Source organism: Schistocerca gregaria, chromosome 2 (genome assembly GCF_023897955.1).
Source record: "Schistocerca gregaria isolate iqSchGreg1 chromosome 2, iqSchGreg1.2, whole genome shotgun sequence".
In the NCBI taxonomy this organism is placed as follows: domain Eukaryota; kingdom Metazoa; phylum Arthropoda; class Insecta; order Orthoptera; family Acrididae; genus Schistocerca; species Schistocerca gregaria.
In genome coordinates this window covers 38,114,711-38,132,859 of record NC_064921.1, presented here as the reverse complement: position 1 = coordinate 38,132,859, position 18,149 = coordinate 38,114,711, and the positions used below count along the sequence as shown (strand labels likewise).

General features: G+C 45.3%; 1 protein-coding gene across 9 annotated transcripts in view; it reads left to right on the top strand.

The window, feature by feature from the left end:
• The window catches only part of LOC126336277 (caskin-2), a 942,083-nt gene that overhangs the window by 846,980 nt on the left and 76,954 nt on the right, over positions 1-18,149 (top strand). The gene's annotated exons all lie outside the window — the stretch shown is intronic.

The following is an 18,149-nucleotide window of genomic DNA, read 5'->3' as shown; positions in this document are numbered from 1 at the left end:
GGCTATGACTGCCAACTGGCAGCAGGAGGTCGTCGGTGTAGGCTGTGCCCTCGAGAATATCGTCACTGTTCTGCAAGTTATCCAGGAGGGGCTCCGTGTTTATGTCCCAAAAGAGTGGTCCCACGACAGAGCCCTGTGGACACCTCTTTGTAGTATCTTTACTGATTCTCCCGCTAGGGGACGATAGCCAGACCTCCCTTTCTTCAGAATAGCTTCTAAGACAGCCATATAGGGGCCCTGGACACTCCTTCTGTCGCAGTCGCGAGAAGAGCGAAGGCCACCACAAGTTGTCAAAGGCGCCACTGATACCCACCACGATACCGACTACGTATTTGTGCGGACTGAGTCACAGACCTCCGCGGCCAGGGCGACGGCTTCAGACGCCGATATCCCTCACAGAAAGTTTTCCCAGCAGGCCCAGTAAGCAAATAGGCCTGCACGATTTTGCTTGCTTTGAGTCTTTATCTGGACCTTTCTTGATTATTACAACGTTTCCCTTTTTCCAAATGCAGCGGAATTTCCCGAGCCTTAGGTACTCATTGTGTAACTTAGTGAGATGAGCCACCAGCTGGGGCAGGAATTGCACCACTTGCAGTGTAATGTCGCCTGAGCCAGCTTTGCCCTTTGTAAGGGCCTCTATCTGGGCGCCCACCTCCTCCTCAGTCCTGTTGGTGTTCTCTTCTGAATCACCCTCCTCTCTGTGTCAGCCAACAGGACCCGGAGGAGGACCTCGGCAGTCTCCTGCCAAGTTTCCATCAGTCTCCTGCCAAGTTTCCATCATCCGGCCCCCGTCCCTCACAGTAGACAACACCGTAGGTTCAAATGATTCTGAGCACTATGGGAGGTCATCAGTGCCCTAGAACTTAGAACTACTTAAACCTAACTAACCTAAGGACATCCCACACACCCATGCCCGAGGCAGGATTCGAACCTGCGACAGTAGCGGTCCCACGGTTCTAGACTGTATCACCTAGAACCGCAAGGGCACCCCGGCCGGCCCAACACCGTAGGTGATCTTATCTTTTCCCCTACTAGCCTGTACGGGATGCCCCACGCGTCCGTAGCCAATTAGCTTTGCACGTATTTCTGCCAGCGTTCCAGCCTTGCTGCCCTTAGCTCCTGCTGAAACTGTTTTTTTGCCTCCCTGTCCCAATTCGGATGGCCACGGTGACGGCGAAGCCGCGACGTCTCTCCTCCTGGATGGTGCAGCTGCTTCCACCGCCCTGAAGATTGCTTTCACGAGTTCCTCGGCGTATTCCTCCAAATTCTCCTCACCTTCTGGCAATGTCGGTGTGTCACACTCCCTCGCCAAGCGATCCGAGTCAGTCTTGTTATAGTTAAACTGTATTTTCAACCCCATGTCCCAGCGGCACTCCCTGTCTCCCAGTGAGAATGTAATTAGATTGTGGTCGCTGGTCGTGATCTGTCTCAGACCATTCAATGTGTCACCTCGGTCACGAGATTAGGCGTGCCTTCACCCCAAGCATCTGTGTAGGTAGGGCGGTGCCCTTGCTTATTGGCGACCATTAGTTGTAATGCCGTGAGGGTATCTTCGGATTTTTCTCCTCCGTCGTCTCGGGTGCCGCTGAACCGAGGGGAGAGGAGACCTGGCGTTTATATCTGCTGTGACGACAGATACGCGCTCCTGCAACGCCGTGGCCACTTGAGTTAATTTGGCCAGAAATTCGTCAATTCCTCTACCGTACTGGAAGTACGTGTTGATAATGTACAACACTCCGACAGGTGACTGTGATTAAAACTGTGCGCGAACCGTAGCTCTCAGCGCCCTATTGGTGACCAAAACTGCAGCTGTCGATTCTACTTCACTGTGTATTACCTGCCAGTTCGCTGTTGCGTAGGGATTCACCCAGCTTGGGAGTATGACTCCTGCAGATACAGCACATCCAGTCTCCTCTTGTCCACCACTATTCTGAGTTCTGCGTGACCAGTTTACTATTATGTGCGTTTATCTGTCCTACGCTTAAAAGGCTCACGTGGAAAACATGTTCTAATCTGGGATTCCGGCCTGTTCTTGCTCTAATCGTGCGCTAGTCTCCCATTTGTGATAACAGATTGATAGTACAACTCATCTAAATCAGATTTTTCGTTCCATCTTTCAAAAAGTTTTTTTAACTAAGTCTCGATGGGCTCCGTAGTCGGTGGGGAGATTCATCGTCTTCAGCTGTACCCTACCCACAGCCTCCGTCGTCCCTCTTGCGCCCGTGACCGACACGCAGCGCAAGTCTCAGAGCTGCAGTGCGGACAACCGGCTCCTCCAGGCGTGCCAATGGCATTGCGTGTTCTATGTTCGGCTGTAACCTTACGGGGTCTACACCCAAACCTCCCTGGAAAGATGGATCTGTAGGCGAACTCGTACTGCTCACAATGTTGACCCGGACTCCCTCTTCAGTGACCGTATCATTGTGTTTTGCCATCGGAAGACTGCCTGCCACAGGATGCCCTTTCGAATCGTTCGTGATCAAGTCCCCGGCTTGAAGGAGAGGGAGCGTCTTTCTGACCACAAGGGTCCGTTTGCATACATGCATCTCTCATTTCCATTCTTTCAGTTTGCATCTTGGTGAACTTTTGTATGAATTCCCTAAATCTGCTGACTCCCAGCGCATCCCTCAAGCTTTAGCTCGGGGACTTTCTCTTAGGCTTGCTGTGTACCGGTAACAGTGGTGATGGTATTGACATTGAGCATGAAGCATTCAACAATCGAATCCCTCAGTACATCTCTCATGACGACCCCAACGAACTAATAGATCGACTATGGCTATCCGTGGCTTCAGCTGCTGCAGGTAACACAGCTCATTCGAATGAGGTTGTTTCGACTATCTCCGAGCTTCGCGAGAGAGGTATCATCCAATAAGTATGGAGACAGTAGTTCGAGAACTGTACAAGCCAACATGCCTCGCAGGCATGTTACGATTAAAGGGTTGGATGACATGTGGCAAGCTGATCTTGTAGATATGCGGCCTTATTCACATGAGAATAATGGTTTGAAATACATTTTAATGGTTGTTGATACATACTCGTAATTTGCTTGGGCATTACCCGTCAAAACAAAAACTCGTCGAAATGTCGCTCATGAATTTTGAGCGTTTGCTACGTACAGGAACGAATCAATGCCCAGACAATCGCTGAACCGATCACGGTGGGGAGTTCTACAAAAGGTGAGACAGTGATGCAGCGGTACGGAATACACCGCTACTCGACATTCGCTCACCTGAAGGCGAGTATCGTGGAGTGCCTGAACAGAACAATAAAAGGTCGAATGTGGATGCGTTTTAACCTTCGCGGCTCATACAAATGGACAGATATCCTCCCAGAAATAATTGCTCAGTGTAATCGAATCAAACAGAGCACTATGAAAATTAGACCAATCGTTGTTCGCGATAATGGATTCATGGGTAGCGTGTACTATCGTATTAACATGCTGGATCCACGCAAACAGAAATTTAATGTAGGTGACTCGGTAGGTATCTCAAAACACAAGACTGCATTTGAGAAATCATACGTACCGAACTGGGCAACTGAGATATTTACAGTTTCGAAGGTGCGACGAACGAATCTAGAATTTAATATATTGAAGGACAGTAAAGGTGAAGAAACTGCGGGCTCCTTCTACACTGAGGAGATGCAGAAAAGCTTAGACCCAGATGTTTTTCTCGTGAAGAGAGTCATAAGGCGACGTGGAAATAAGGCACTAGTCAAATGGCTTGGTTTTCCTGCTACACAGAACAGTTGGATTGAAGCCTGCGATTTGCTATATAATGGGCGTGCATTGTCCACAACCAGCACAGCAGTGTAACATGCGTGCTAGGAGACGCATTAGAGAGGGTGGTGGTATTCTAGACAAACTGCCAGTGGAATTACACATCCCTGGGTATAACTACTGTGGACCTGGGACAAAGCTTCAGAAACGCTTGGCGCGAGGTGATAAGGGAGTCAATCTGCTCGACGAAGCGTGTATTGAATACGACATTGCATACGCAGGAAGTCGTCACATTGCAGATTGGATTTTAGCTGATAAGGCTAAGGCAATAAGAAGAAGAAAGGACATTGGTATACGTCAACGCATTGCGGCATTCGCAGTTGATAAAACATTGCGTGGAAAAATCCAAGTTGGGTTTAGAAGTGATGAATTTCAAGCGAGTTATGAACGCACTAAACATGAAGAACAACAAGAACAAGAAGGGCTGTTTGAAGAACTGTACCCTGACAGCGATGAATGCAGCTAAAAACGCAATGAACCAGAAAGATGCCCGAAGAAGAAGAAGAGGATCGGTTAAAGCACCTCGTGTTCTACCAATCCCCAAGACACCCGGCGGTTTTCTTCCATTTCTCATCCCCGCCTCCTCCGCGCTGTCGGCGGTAGGTTCCCTCGCCGGTGGTACTGCAGCTCTCGCTCCAACAGTCAAGAACGCGCAAAGCACCCAAGCGCAGTTAGAAGAGGCGAGAAGACATGACCGCCTGATGGAAGCCGCAGCCATAGGAAAAGGACTATACTTGAAACCGAACAGGAAAGAGCTTGGTCTATTCATAAATAAAAATAACCCATTAGCGGCGCTACCAGATCGACCATTCACAAACACAGACCTTCTTAAGTTTGTTAGAGACAAATTCAAGATACCAAGATTCCGTGGTGTGTTTATGCGGGATACATTACCGAAGACTATGTGGAAAACTGGTGAATGCGGTATTGTGAATTTAGATGCTGCTGGAAGCCCTGACACACACTGGGTGGCACACGTTATGAAAGACGCGGATACTGTCTACTATTTCGCCTCATTTGGTGACCTGCTACAGCCATCAGAAGAATGACAATAATACTTCACTCACAGAAAACATGTACTCTACAATAATCGACGCTATCACAACTTAAATACACACACCTGTGCGGACGTCTATGCATCATATTTCTCTTGACGTTCACAAAGAAAAAGCGCGCTATATAAGGAGAAGGCTTAAACATTTATTAATCATTTGAGATTCAGATCCAATATCGTACACTTTGACGTTTAAAGGGCGATCATCTGTACTGCGCGCAAATTACTTCCCACCAATAGATTTGAGCGCTGGTAAGTGGAGTATTGCATTGATTAGACTGGAGACGTACAATAGCATCCCAAATATCACCGAGACTAACAATAAACTGCATCTCGATGTTAAAGATATTCTGGAAATAGAGCCGGGTGCATACGATTTCGACGATTTAAACCAAGTCTTAAAACAGTCTGGAAAGGGTGTAGAACTACGTGCATACAATCACTTGCACTTAAATCTGAGGTAAGGACTGTAAATGCAACGACTGACTTTAACCAGAAAGGGTCAATAGCGCGCCTGCTGAGATTCACAAAAGGACAGATTTTGAAGAAGGATCCAAGTAAATTGTACAACTCGAATCAGACAGTGGATGTATTCCGAGTCAGCACAATACATGTCGAGTGTAACTTTGCAACGAACACCTTAGAACTACTTAAACCTAACTAACCTAAACTCCATCGGTGCCCGAGGCAGGATTCGAACCTGCGACCGTAGCGGTCGCGCGGTTCCAGACTGGAGCGCCTTGAACCGCTCGGCCACTGCGGTCGGCTCTCCTCAGTTGCAACGGGGTATAAGATTGCTGAGACCCCTGCCAATGCAATGTATCATCCAGTGACAGCTCAAACGTTGGACTATTTGGAGCTGCCTATTGTGGACCAGAATAAACAACTTGTTGACTTTCGTGGTGAAGAAATGATTGTACTATTACACCTAAGACAGGATGGGCGAACGGTATAAAACAAGTGCACGCATTCCACAGCGCGCCCCTTCGCTACCGAACAGCAAAGTGATAACACCTGCGTACTACAAGTTTCTTAAATCAGTTGGTCTGAACCCGTGCAATGATGTCATTACTCAATATCCAGTAGAGTACGATGAGAGAAGCACGTTTGACAAGAATGATGAAATCAGGATTGTCATACAGCACCAAGACGCACTCACGCTACCATGCAAGTGTTTCATATATCTCGAGGGGTCATTCAAGAAAACTGACGGCAGCGATACAGTGGGATCCAAACTGATACGTAACACTTTGCCATTTCTCTTCCAAGAGATACGCTCTGAACTCAAAGGCTCTGAGATCGACCGTACACGCAATGTAGGCGTAACATTAACCCTTAAAACACATATCTCGGCATCACCAGCAGATTTGCATAGTTTGGAAAATGCAGGATGGTTCATAGACGAACCAGACGATAGAGCAGTTGAAAAGTAGAAGCCATTTACTGCATGCATACTTCTAAAAATGGTTATCGGATACTTTGAGGACATGAGGCAGATTATTATGAATGCTAAACAGGAACTCATTCTGATGCGGAGTGTGACGGACATTAACTCATACGTTCAAGGAGCTCAAGATTATAATATGATCACATTCAGCAAGATAATTTGGAAAATGCCTCACATCAGTTTATCTGACGAGGAGCATTTGAAGCTTTTAAACGTCCTGAATTCAGGTACATGTCTCTCACTCACTTGTCGCTCGTGGGAGTACCCAGTGTTACTGACGGCGAGCAGACAAACATGGGCTATTAAAACCTCCAGCCATCTAGAGACACCAAGATTCATCATACTTGCGTTGCAGACTGATAGAGGAGGTAATACAGCACATGGTTCCACCATGTTCGATAACTGAAAGTTTACTAATGGCAAAGTCTACCTCAATTCAGAATTCTACCCATATGACAATCTACATTTGCAGTGGAATCAAAATGTATACAGCCTAGCGTATGACATGTATGCAAGGTTTCGCCCTTCTTACTACGAAACTGCTGAAGGAGAGGGAGCGAGGTGTCTACGCAGTCCTCGTAAATTCAAAGAGCTTTCACCGATCATTGTAATAGACTGCTCTAAACAGAATGAGGTAATTAAGTCTGGACCTATAGATGAGCGAACTGAATTTGAATCATCGACAAATTTCGCAGAACACACTGCTGCGTATGCCTTAGTTCTACACGATCGTGTAATCAACTACTATCCACTCACAGGTGTTGTGCAGCGAGCTGTGTAAATGAATACGTACTGCCCTGTGCATTGTTCATTCGACGATGGCGTGTCACCAAGTGAACGCCATTGCGGGCGCTCAAAGATTCTGTGACAGTTCGTATTTAAAGATGTTGCATTTGTAGCGTACAGAGAAGATGCTGGAATAATAGACATTCGCTGCAAATATCTCGTCAGCGAGACCATTCGAGCAAGTGATGTGCGCTAAGACGAGGAAGAGCGCAAAGTGGTTAACTCATTTCTACCGTGGATTTCACTGGGATAATCCTGGCATACCATATAAAGATATGGCGACTGTGCTTAAATTATTCAGGCACATGGACACCATAGTCTACGTGAAGGGAAAGGACAAAATCTCCTGGGTGTGACGAATATTTAATTTGTTTCAATTCGAGACCTGGAATTCTTCGCCTGTCCGTCTATTCATCTACTAAAGAACATTTATCAAAAAAGTGCTATTGTCTCCACACATTAGGGTGTAAAATTACTTTTAAATTGGATCAGAAATAATTTTTTTTTTCTTCCGTAACAATGGTTGTATTCTTTTTTCTTTGGCACTCACGTCTGTAGCAAGTAAGTTTATCAGCAATACTGTACCATGGTTTGACATGACGTGTGACGCTACCTGCGTCATTAACAGATGCGCTCCCACCTCTCGTGCTGGGGACCCCCGGGAAGTGAGCGGTGCGCCGTGGCCCAGCAGTGCTCACCACAGCGCGTGCTGTCTACAACTCTCGCCGAACCAGTCTTTTACAGATGTGGATGTGACGACCCATTGCGCACAAATATATTTATCACATTTTAATCAAAAGAACGATAATTGAGGGTGGAAATAATAACATTCGACATTTTTATAAGAAAATAAGTGAATTTATTAATAAATTCCGATTTTTAATAGTGTTTGCGAAATTTCATTTTAAACATATGTCAATAAGATTTTACATTATATCAGATTACAGATAGACAATTGATGTTTACATTTTTGACGAAAAATGTCATCGTTCTGCTCTTTGCAGATACGTGATTCAGATTTTACATTACAAGAGTTTACAGATACATTATTCAGAATTGGATTTTTTTGAGAAAAATATCAACATTCTGCTCAGATAAATGATTGAAATTTACGTTATACATGAGTTTACAACTAATGCAAAGGTACTAATGGTACAAGCTAATTACACTATCTTACACGGTAAATACTATCACTAGTGACGTTCCACCGAAAAATAAAAGGCTTTCGGGTAAAGGCGAACGTATTTTTTTGAGGTGGTAGGCTCTAAAAATTTTCCATTACCACAACTAATTGAACGTATATTTCTTTGAAGTAAGTCGCTTTAAACATTTTCCACTGCCACAAGTGAGTAAACATGTATTTCTTTGAAGTAAGTGGCTCTAAACATTTTCCACTACCACAAGCGAGTGAACATATATTTCTTTGGAGTCGATGGCTCTAAACATTTTGAACTACCACAAGCAAGTGAACATTTTAGTTGAATGGAACGGCTCTAAATAGACTTTTCTAAATAATTTTTGAGATTTGAGATTTTTTCGTTTTTATCATTTTCTTTGGCCTGATAATGAATATATATTTACACAGACATACACTTAACACAGGCTCCCGCACGCATTCGCACACTCAGACATACACGGAAGCGCACAGGCTGATACATACCACACAACACGCTCATCCAGTATTTACACTATGATAAAAGAGCCATACTATTCGATGCAGAAGCGTCCATCACCGCATTCACACGCTCATTCTCTCTCTATCAATCAACCAGAGTCTCCCACCCCTACTTTCAGTTCAAGTAAATAGTGTGAGTATGGGATGGTTTCCACCCCATCCTCATAAATGACTTTTTTGTCATCATGAGGAGACAATCCGACTTTAGACTGTAGCACAGTGTACATCTCGTGACATCGCGAGCGAATGCTAGTTTGCTGAACCATGTGTGGACGAGCACCTTGAACACTGCGACCACACAGGCATTGCAAATAGTCTTCAACCGTAAGAGCATGAGATGCCACGCATCTAACACCCTTTGCCCACCTTTGAGCGCCCCCATCTATTATACAATATGCATACATTTTGGACATCAATCCCACAAACTCTACAATAGGTAAACCATTCGACTCGTCTTTCACGAGACCGATAACCTTCTTGTCCTGAGGAATTAAACCGTAAGGATTATCGGCCCCATAAGAAGACGTATCGAATTCATTACCACTGCACCTAATTACTTCATATGGATCGCAGTTCTTGATCCAGTAGATAAAGCTGTCTGCATCCATACAGAGTAGCTTTGGTTCTACGAAATGAGGTTTTGCAAACTCGTAGTGGAATCGGTACATGTAGAATTTGGAGATATCCAGTATGCACATCCGCAAATAGGTAGGCTTCATAAACTCTACTGCAGTATTCGGCATCTCCAAAGTAACAAAGTTTTCATTGAAGACGATGGCATGCTCAAAATTTGGCCTGGCTGTACACTTTCCCACGCCATAACGCCCTTACCCATTCGGTTCTAATCACAATATCGCGTTCATTTCGCACATTCTGCATAGTTTTCCCGAAAATGGAATTATTCATTAAATTATTCTTTTCCAAAATCATTACTCGTGAGCGCCCTATTTTCTGTATTTACTTCAATATACTCCGTCAACCAGGGGGATTGCTTCAAGCAGATTGCCCAGGTGATTCTAACAAGCTTCAGCCCTAATCTGAAGCACTGCTGGAGGTTTGTTGTTGTTGTTGTCTTCAGCCCTGAGACTGGTTTGATGCAGCTCTCCATGCTACTCTATCCTGTGCAAGCTTCTTCATCTCTCAGTACTTACTGCAACCTACATCCTTCTGAATCTGCTTAGTGTATTCACTGATGGCTCAGAACATGTCCTACCAACCGATCCCTCCTTCTTGTCGAGTTGTGCCACAAACTCCTCTTCTCCCCAATTGTATTCAATACTTCCTCATTAGTTATGTGATCTACCCATCTAATCTTCAGCATTTTTCTGTAGCACCACGTATCGAAAGCTTCTATTCTCTTCTTGTCCGAACTATAAATTATGCTCTGTGCAAGATTCTACCAGACGGCTTCCTCTTTCACTTCTCTTCCCCAATCCATATTCACCCACTGTGTTTCCTTCTCTCCCTTTTCCTACTCTACATCACACACATTCATGCCCGAGGCAGGATTCGAACCTGCGACCATAGCGGTCGCGCAGTTACAGACTATAGAGCCTAGAACCGCTCGGCCACTCCGGTAATTAATTTTCTCGATTAACAGACGTTGTTCCATCATGTCAGCGATAGATCAGGTCTTGTTTTCCCAGAAAACACACACATTAATAGGCGTGTCGCTATTCCGCCTTAACTTTCGATGGTGTAGAGATATTTCATTTCTCAGCTCATCAATAAACGCATTTTCTATCGTTTTTTTCTCCAAAACAGCTACAGCTTCAGACGATAGTAGATGGTCGACAGACAGTTCGTACTCGATTATCGACTTCACCAAACTGCCGAAATACTTCTACCCAGTTCTGGTCCAACTAGCATTTTTATTCTTTGCAAATAACGGACAATACAAGCAAAACCCGCATTTAGGCCACAGCTACTGGCTAACAAGTGAGATTTGGTATAAATATACACCGAAAATTTCTAGTGAATTTATTCGTCTTTTGAACCAAGTTCGGCAGTTGTGTTGTTGGCCGTCCGTTTGTAATTATCTCCTTTTGTGAGGAAGAATGCGCAAAAAACGGTTTACACGAAAGCTCTTTTATAATTCGTATCCACATAGTTGTATATTTAGTATATTGGTGGATACTGCCTGGGCCTCGTCACTCTTTCGTTCAGTTCGGCAAAGCCTCTCAGGAACTAGTGTGGGGATTTTGATATGGTTTTCACTAATCTGTCTGATTGACGAGAAAGATTTGTGCACATAACTGGTTACTGTTAGAACAATGTGTTACTCTTTTTGTTGATGTACATCTTAAAACGTTTTTTGAAGATATTATACATTCTGTCCAACTGATGTTCCACGTCCTTTGCCGTCTCTGCGAGAAAGCGGTCTCATCGGCAAACATAACTTGACTGGACTCCGAATAGCGAGCGATGAAATCTGGGATCGACAGGTGACGAAGACAACTAGAGAATTTGTAGAAACATAGCCTAAAGACCAAATAATTACCTGCTTGCAAAAGCTGTGAAAGACTGAAGGATCACTCACTGTCTTTATTTTTTGCCTTCCTTTACTGACTGATCAATGCCGTCTAGTAACATGTGGCTGGAGGGTAGTCTACAACCGTGTCTCACGTCTTTCCCTTCGATGCCCTTGCAAGTGCAGTGTGGTTTCTGCACCAGCTGCGGATAACTTCTCGCTCTGTTTAATTTGTGCTGCTTTAAGAATTTCAAAGATTTTATTCCAGTTAACATTAGGAAAAGCTCTCTCTGGATCTACGAATGCTGCAAATGTGCACGGATTGTGAGTGTTGGGTCGCGTGTTTGTACGTTTCTCCGGAAGCAGAAGTGACCTCCGCGGAGGTCAGCTCCTCCTGCTGGGAGTTGGCAGGCGCCGAGTGGGAGAGGCCGGCTGCTCCCCCCACCACACACTCTCTTTCCAGCGTCGCTTCCAGAATCGGACGGGCAGACTGGTGCGCGCGTTGTACTTCGACACTGTTTGACCTGCGGTGCGGGCTGGCCCGCTCACTACGGGGTGGCGTGAACACGCGTGGCAGCCCGTCGCGCCTGCGTTTGCAGTGAGGCGCGCGTGCTGAGCGTTGAGCGGTAACTGCGGCTGCTGCCATTAGTGGACGTTTTTTATTTTTCGACCTCTTACGAAGACAATCGAAAAAATTAGACACACGGAAGTTTGTACAGGTAGGATTTTCTCCGCCCGGATGGTGGGAGGGTCTTTAAAAACTGATTTTAGAAACATTAGTCAGCTTAACGGTCGATGAAAATCGCCATGTTTAGGGAACAAAATGAAACCCAGAATGAGATTTTCACTCTGCAGCGGAGTGTGCGCTGATATGAAACTTCCTGGCAGATTAAAACTGTGTGCACGACCGTGACTCGAACTCCGGACCTTTGCCTTTCGCGGGCAAGTGCTCTACCATCTGAGCTACCCAAGCACGACTCGCGCCCGGTCCTCACAGCTTCTGTAAAGTTTGGAAGGTAGGAGACGAGATACTGGCAGAAGTAAAGCTGTGAGGACAGGGCGTGAGTCGTGCTTGAGTAGCTCGGCTGGTAGAGCACTTGCCCGCGAAAGGCAAAGGCCCCGAGTTCGAGTCTCGGTCGGGCACTCAATTTTAATCTGTCAGGAAGTTTCAAAATGAAATCGTTAGGCAGCAAGTGCCGTGGTAGGAGGGACGATACGTTAATTCCACATTTATCTCCGTCAAAATATTGTTTTACGTACTGTCGATAGCTGGCACTGCGTCAGTGAAGAATGATGCGACGTCTTCGATTCTTTTTGTTGATTCTGTCGGTGATTCGTGACGAGCAGATCGTTAACTCTTGTACAATCGTGGAAAGCAACGGCCCTCAGATGCCCAGTGCTGGCTCACATCTCTACAGTTTTACCTCGTTGGAATTGTTGCGAGACGCTGGTAGCGTACGCTCTGAATTCTGACAGTATACCGTACAGTCACCCACAACGACTCTCTTACAGCGGCTGCCATTGCTGTCGCTGCCATCGATTTTATGCGATCGTCCCACTTTAAATCGCTCTGTACGCTTACTGGTAAGCATTTAACACGTGTGACTTTCTCCACTAATTATTCGACAGTGGTGTAATCAAACGGTAACGGACTTTACTGCCTATATCTCAACTGCCAGTCTCCACTTGGTGCAATTCTTTCTGAATTGTAGCGTGAGGCTCCACTCACATTCGGCGATGACTGAGGTACCGCAAAAACAAATCCGTCGCTACCTCTCGAGCATAAAAGAGTCGAAGAATGACATTTTGAGCCTAGCAGTAAGACGACTAGGCGGCTGAGCTCGTTGGAAACGTGCTGCGTCCTTTCTTGTCCGGTCCTCGCTGCGCACATTTAGCAGTGTGAGCAGGCGTTTAGTCATCTGCTCTCCACACTCAATGTTTCGGTCTGGAGATAAACGTGAAGGAAATAAACAAAAGCAAGTGGTTGTTAATCGCCGAGGTGTGGAACAAATCCACATTGTAGGATGCTTACAGCATCTGGAGACGGTGAACGGTTCTGTGTACCCGCGATCGTTCGTTACACAGGAGAGAGCGATAAAGAAACAAAACGACGATCGTGTTTCGCAGAGCCGGGATGGGACGGTTAAAATCAATTCAGATGTGGCAGAAACGAGCAATATCCAAAACGAGGAAGAGGCGCTCGTTGTCATTCCCTGTGCTCTTACACGGCTGCGAGCCCTGCTCCGTGAAAACTAGTGACAAGAGCCGAACCGACGTCTTCGCATACAACCAATGCTCTCCGAGCTGTAAAGTGATCACTAAACGCGGTTTTCCAATAGCTTCGACTCTCAAGGAACTATGCGAGACCACGCAGCCCCACTACAACAGATAATGGACGGCTCTGCTTGTGTCGTGTCGGCTTATGTGCGCCGCGTATCGGCTAATTGAATTACACACAGAAAAGAGGGGCGCCATGTACCTACCACCTGCTCCTACCTGTGCAATAACGTTTAAAGGTTTCAATCTTATGTGGACTCTTACTCAATTACCAACAATTGGAATACTTTTTTGTCTATAGGTGTTTCACACTAATACACACCCATAAATGATGAATATATTTTGATTTTTCTTTGCACTTTTGATTTTTTTGATTTTACTCTTATAAGATGTTTAGACAACGCGTAGTCTTCATATACTGTTTAGCAGCTGCATCTGGACCTGCACTTGTACGTCTGAATCGTGTAATATTGTCCAACGATACCAGCACGGTAGATGAATAGTTGTGGTGGTAATGACCCAGATGTCGCCCAATGCAAACAAAAATCCGTCGATCCATCATTATGCCTTATTTACACTTGGGCGTCCGCTGGAATACTAAATTGTAAATTATTCTTAACGTTGGCAGTAGATTTATGAACAGAATACACGAGGACAGAGTGAGAGAAGGGCAGCGGCTGCCCCGTGTCACCTGCTTCAGCCGTCCACGAGCGGAGCCAGCGGCCACACTCACGGTCTGAACAGAGGCGCGCACACAGTAATTCAGAGTGTTTAGATGAGACAAAGGGAGACACTAAAATGTCAGACGTGCGTCGCTTCCCGGCTTGGGGTTCACCGAAGCTCTGACGCAATTCACGTTCGACAACGGTGTCCAAACTGCCGCGTGATGAACATTGATTTAGATTTTTTGAAACGTTGCTGCAAAGTCACCCATTTACAACGGTGGACCTCTAGCTGGAAAATGGTCCACCTGGGATATTTTTATCAGATAAAACAATTTTTTTATCGTGTAAATACTGTAGAACTTTGAGTGTGCAGTTCTTTTTTACATTGTGTACATGAAAAACTTGGGAAATGCGGAGGCCTTAATTCATTTAATATATAAGATGTTCAGAAGTACCCATTACAAACTTCTAGGACCTGTAGAGCGAAGTGAGTACACAGTATATTGAACTCGGTACGTTACCGGACACGGGTTCGTTTCCATTGTACGACAGTTTCAGATCAGATGCGTAATGCGTCCACGTCTGCTCAGGGAAAGAGAAGAGTCCCAGAGTTGCTCATCCCAGCACGCAGTAGGGTAGACAGGATGACGTGTAGAACGTAAGACGATCAGCCGGTCTCACTTAAGTTTGATTTCAGAGATTCCTATACAGACAGAAGAAGGCCAAGTTGCACGAGTTTTGCCCACTGCACTAGAAACTGAAGACACGCCGGGTGGGCTGGAGAGCGCGCGCGGGAACACACTTCGTAGGTACAGTGGATGTGATAACGTTTGTCGTCGCCACATATAGACGCCGTTGTACTGGATCAGTACTGTTCTGTACTAATAGTATGCTGGGTTCTTTTTTGTTTTGTAAACATGTAATACTTTATGTGTTACACAAACAAATGTGTTTATCTGATAAGTGGATGTTTGCTACTGTTTTCTTTCCAATTGTAACCTAACAGCTGTACAGGCGTCAGTAGGGGGAAGGGGGGGGGGGAGGCACGAGCCCATTTTGATAGTTAGGGTTGCCTACATCAGAGGCAGGTATGCACTGAGGGCCAAACATATTGTTCTTTTTTGATTGACACGTACTTAACCTATTGTTATCCTTCGATTGACAGGTCCTTAACGTATAGGATCCTTCCTTTTGGTTGAGAAGCGCTTAACGTATTGCCTCTCCCCTCAGTGCTACAGGTCTGAGTTTTTGGATAGCCCCACTTACCCTTTGATTCACTACTTAATTAAACTCATCAATTAATTAACCTCTCCCCCTATGGCAAACCCCCTCTCCTCCCATCTTCTCTCCCAAAAATTGGCACGAGAAAGACTCAGTTGGTCATTTGGAGGGAGCTGGGTTGCAGTGTGTGGAATATTGTTTAAACACTTTAGTCACTGTATAGAATATTATGTGCTTATTTATGGCAGTGAATAGAATATAGTTTATTTATTTAGTTAAAGAATTTGTCCAGAAATCGGTTGCTGTGTACGGAATATATGGAAATCGGAGCAGAATGATGATCTCATAACAGGAAATTCAAAGGTATATTGTTTATTTATAAGAAAAATCGGTTTGTTGCTCATCATTCTCTGCTGCTTGGAAACGGTCTTGTAAGAAGTAGGTACATGGGCCAAACATGTTGCATAACCTAATGTTTGGCCCCTTGTTGGCACTTAACCTACAGTTCTGTTAAGTGGTTTTCCACGTTACCCCATTTCCTTAAACTATTGTACCGCCTGTGATACCAAATCAAGTAAACCGCCTGTGATACCAAATCAAGTGATTAGTTATGTCCTCCCACCATTTTCTGGTACACTTTTCGAATTCTAGGTGCTTTTGAATGCCACTTCTCGCGCATTCTTCTTTGTCACCCACCCCCTTAAACTATTTACTGCGTTTTACATAAAAATTATAATAATTAACCTAGTGTTCTGTACTTAACATCCTGTTCCGCTCTATGCCACCCACTTACGCGCACCCTCCCAAAAAATTTTGTACCGTTAACACCAATTTGATAAAAAAATGTTTGCAAAATAATTAATTCGATATTATTCACTTGTATGCGATAGTTTCTTTTCAATTTGTAGCATCCTATTGCTTGGTGAAATCGATGGAATACTGTTTAAACAAAAGATCGCTAATAAAAAACATATCCCACCAATCGACGCCAGACGCCAACGCCGCCGACTCTGCGTAGGTGTCCGTTCGGGTCCCACAAACATGAGGCAGAGGCGTCTCTTTCGTACATAACGCCCCAGAAATTCCTGTCGAAATACGTGTTCACCTGGGCACCTTCGCTGGCGCGATGATGCATAGCTGTGGTGCGGGTCCAGTGCCGAGAGAGATGTTCCAGTGCTTCCCAGAATAGCACAGGGTACATTGTTCCTAGCAATCCTAATGGCAAAGCCCGTCTGTCACTGAATTTACCCGCCAAACCGCTGCTGTTGCTGCTGCCAGTATGAGAGCACTGTCCGCCATTGTTTTCTGCAGATGACACTTTCAGTGGCATCGCCATATTGCACTGCCAGTTAAACCCCGCAAAAGTTGTCTACAGATCATCAAATACATACAAGATTCACAATAATATTGGGAGCCAGGAACATATTTACCAGTGTAACAACAATTAAATATTACGATTGCTGCTTCAGTCTGACACCGATCAATGTACATGTAATGTCTCCTATTGACGGCTGTGTTTCTGGAATGAATCTCAGTATCTATGGCACACATAGTTTTCCACGTAAAAATGTCTCTCATACCCAGACGGTTATCGTTGTGGTGAATCTATGTGTCCGTCACGATAGGACATACACTCTTTTTCTCTGGTTGTGTAAGAAATAAGCCACAGTAACATTACACTACAATATATACACATTTTACACCACAAACAGTGCAGTTATCTGTACAATGTCCGAAAAAATTATGGTATATCTAGAGAAGTTATGGGTTACCTACACTCACACTGGCTATATGTCTCGATTCTCCTCAGCCTTAGGAAACTGGCGGCATAGTCTTCGAATCAGCGCTTCTGGAAGGTAAACAAGTGTTACGAAGGACATGTGTCCAGCACTGTGTGATAGTGAATACCGCACCCACAGGCGTAATGCTGGGAAAGACATCACCGACATGGGTCCGTGTACTGTAATCGACATCACTGCCGACAGAACCACGAGGAACGTGTGAGGTACGCTTAGGGGTGCCGGCGAGGGGGCCTATTCTTACAGCCATATTGCCCATCCTGTTTGTACACTACACCAGGTCCAACTGAACACTTGCACTGCCATATTGTGCAGCTGTTCTCGAAATGAATCTATCACCACTTACATTCGGATATACTCCTCAGTGCATTGAAATCACAATTCACCGTGTCCAACCTATCCTTCCATTACGACTAGATATACGTATTTTTTTTTTCGTCAATAGTAGTTTCATTACTTCCCACAAACGTATGTCAGAAGATAAGCCACAGTGCCTTTACGTTAAAGCAGCAGCACGTGCACCAACAATTAAACCTTGCAAAGTAGCCTTCAGCTCGCCAAAAACGGAAACACTCTTACTCAATTACACTGCTGTGCCACCGAGGACAGGACCTCGTATATTAGAGCGGGATACCGATCTCCGACCCAGCAATATATCACCACTGACTGTGTCGATGTAGTAAACGTACAGTTCATATCCTCTGGGTTCGTTTTCGAAATATTACGTACTCACTCGTCTATACAGGTCTCGGAATTCCCGAATACACCGTACGGGGTTATTCGCAGGGAGCTCCGGGGTTTTGCGAGATATACAGAGTAGAGACAGACGTGAGCGGACGGAGCAGTCTCCGCTCACATTGCAGGTGTCTGTGCAGCGTTTGTGACGTACGGAGCGCGGCCACGCCAGAAGAGGCGGGAGAGCGCAGCGGCGACATCCCACTTGGCAAGTCTGTTAACTGTGTTGCCTATCTGCAGGT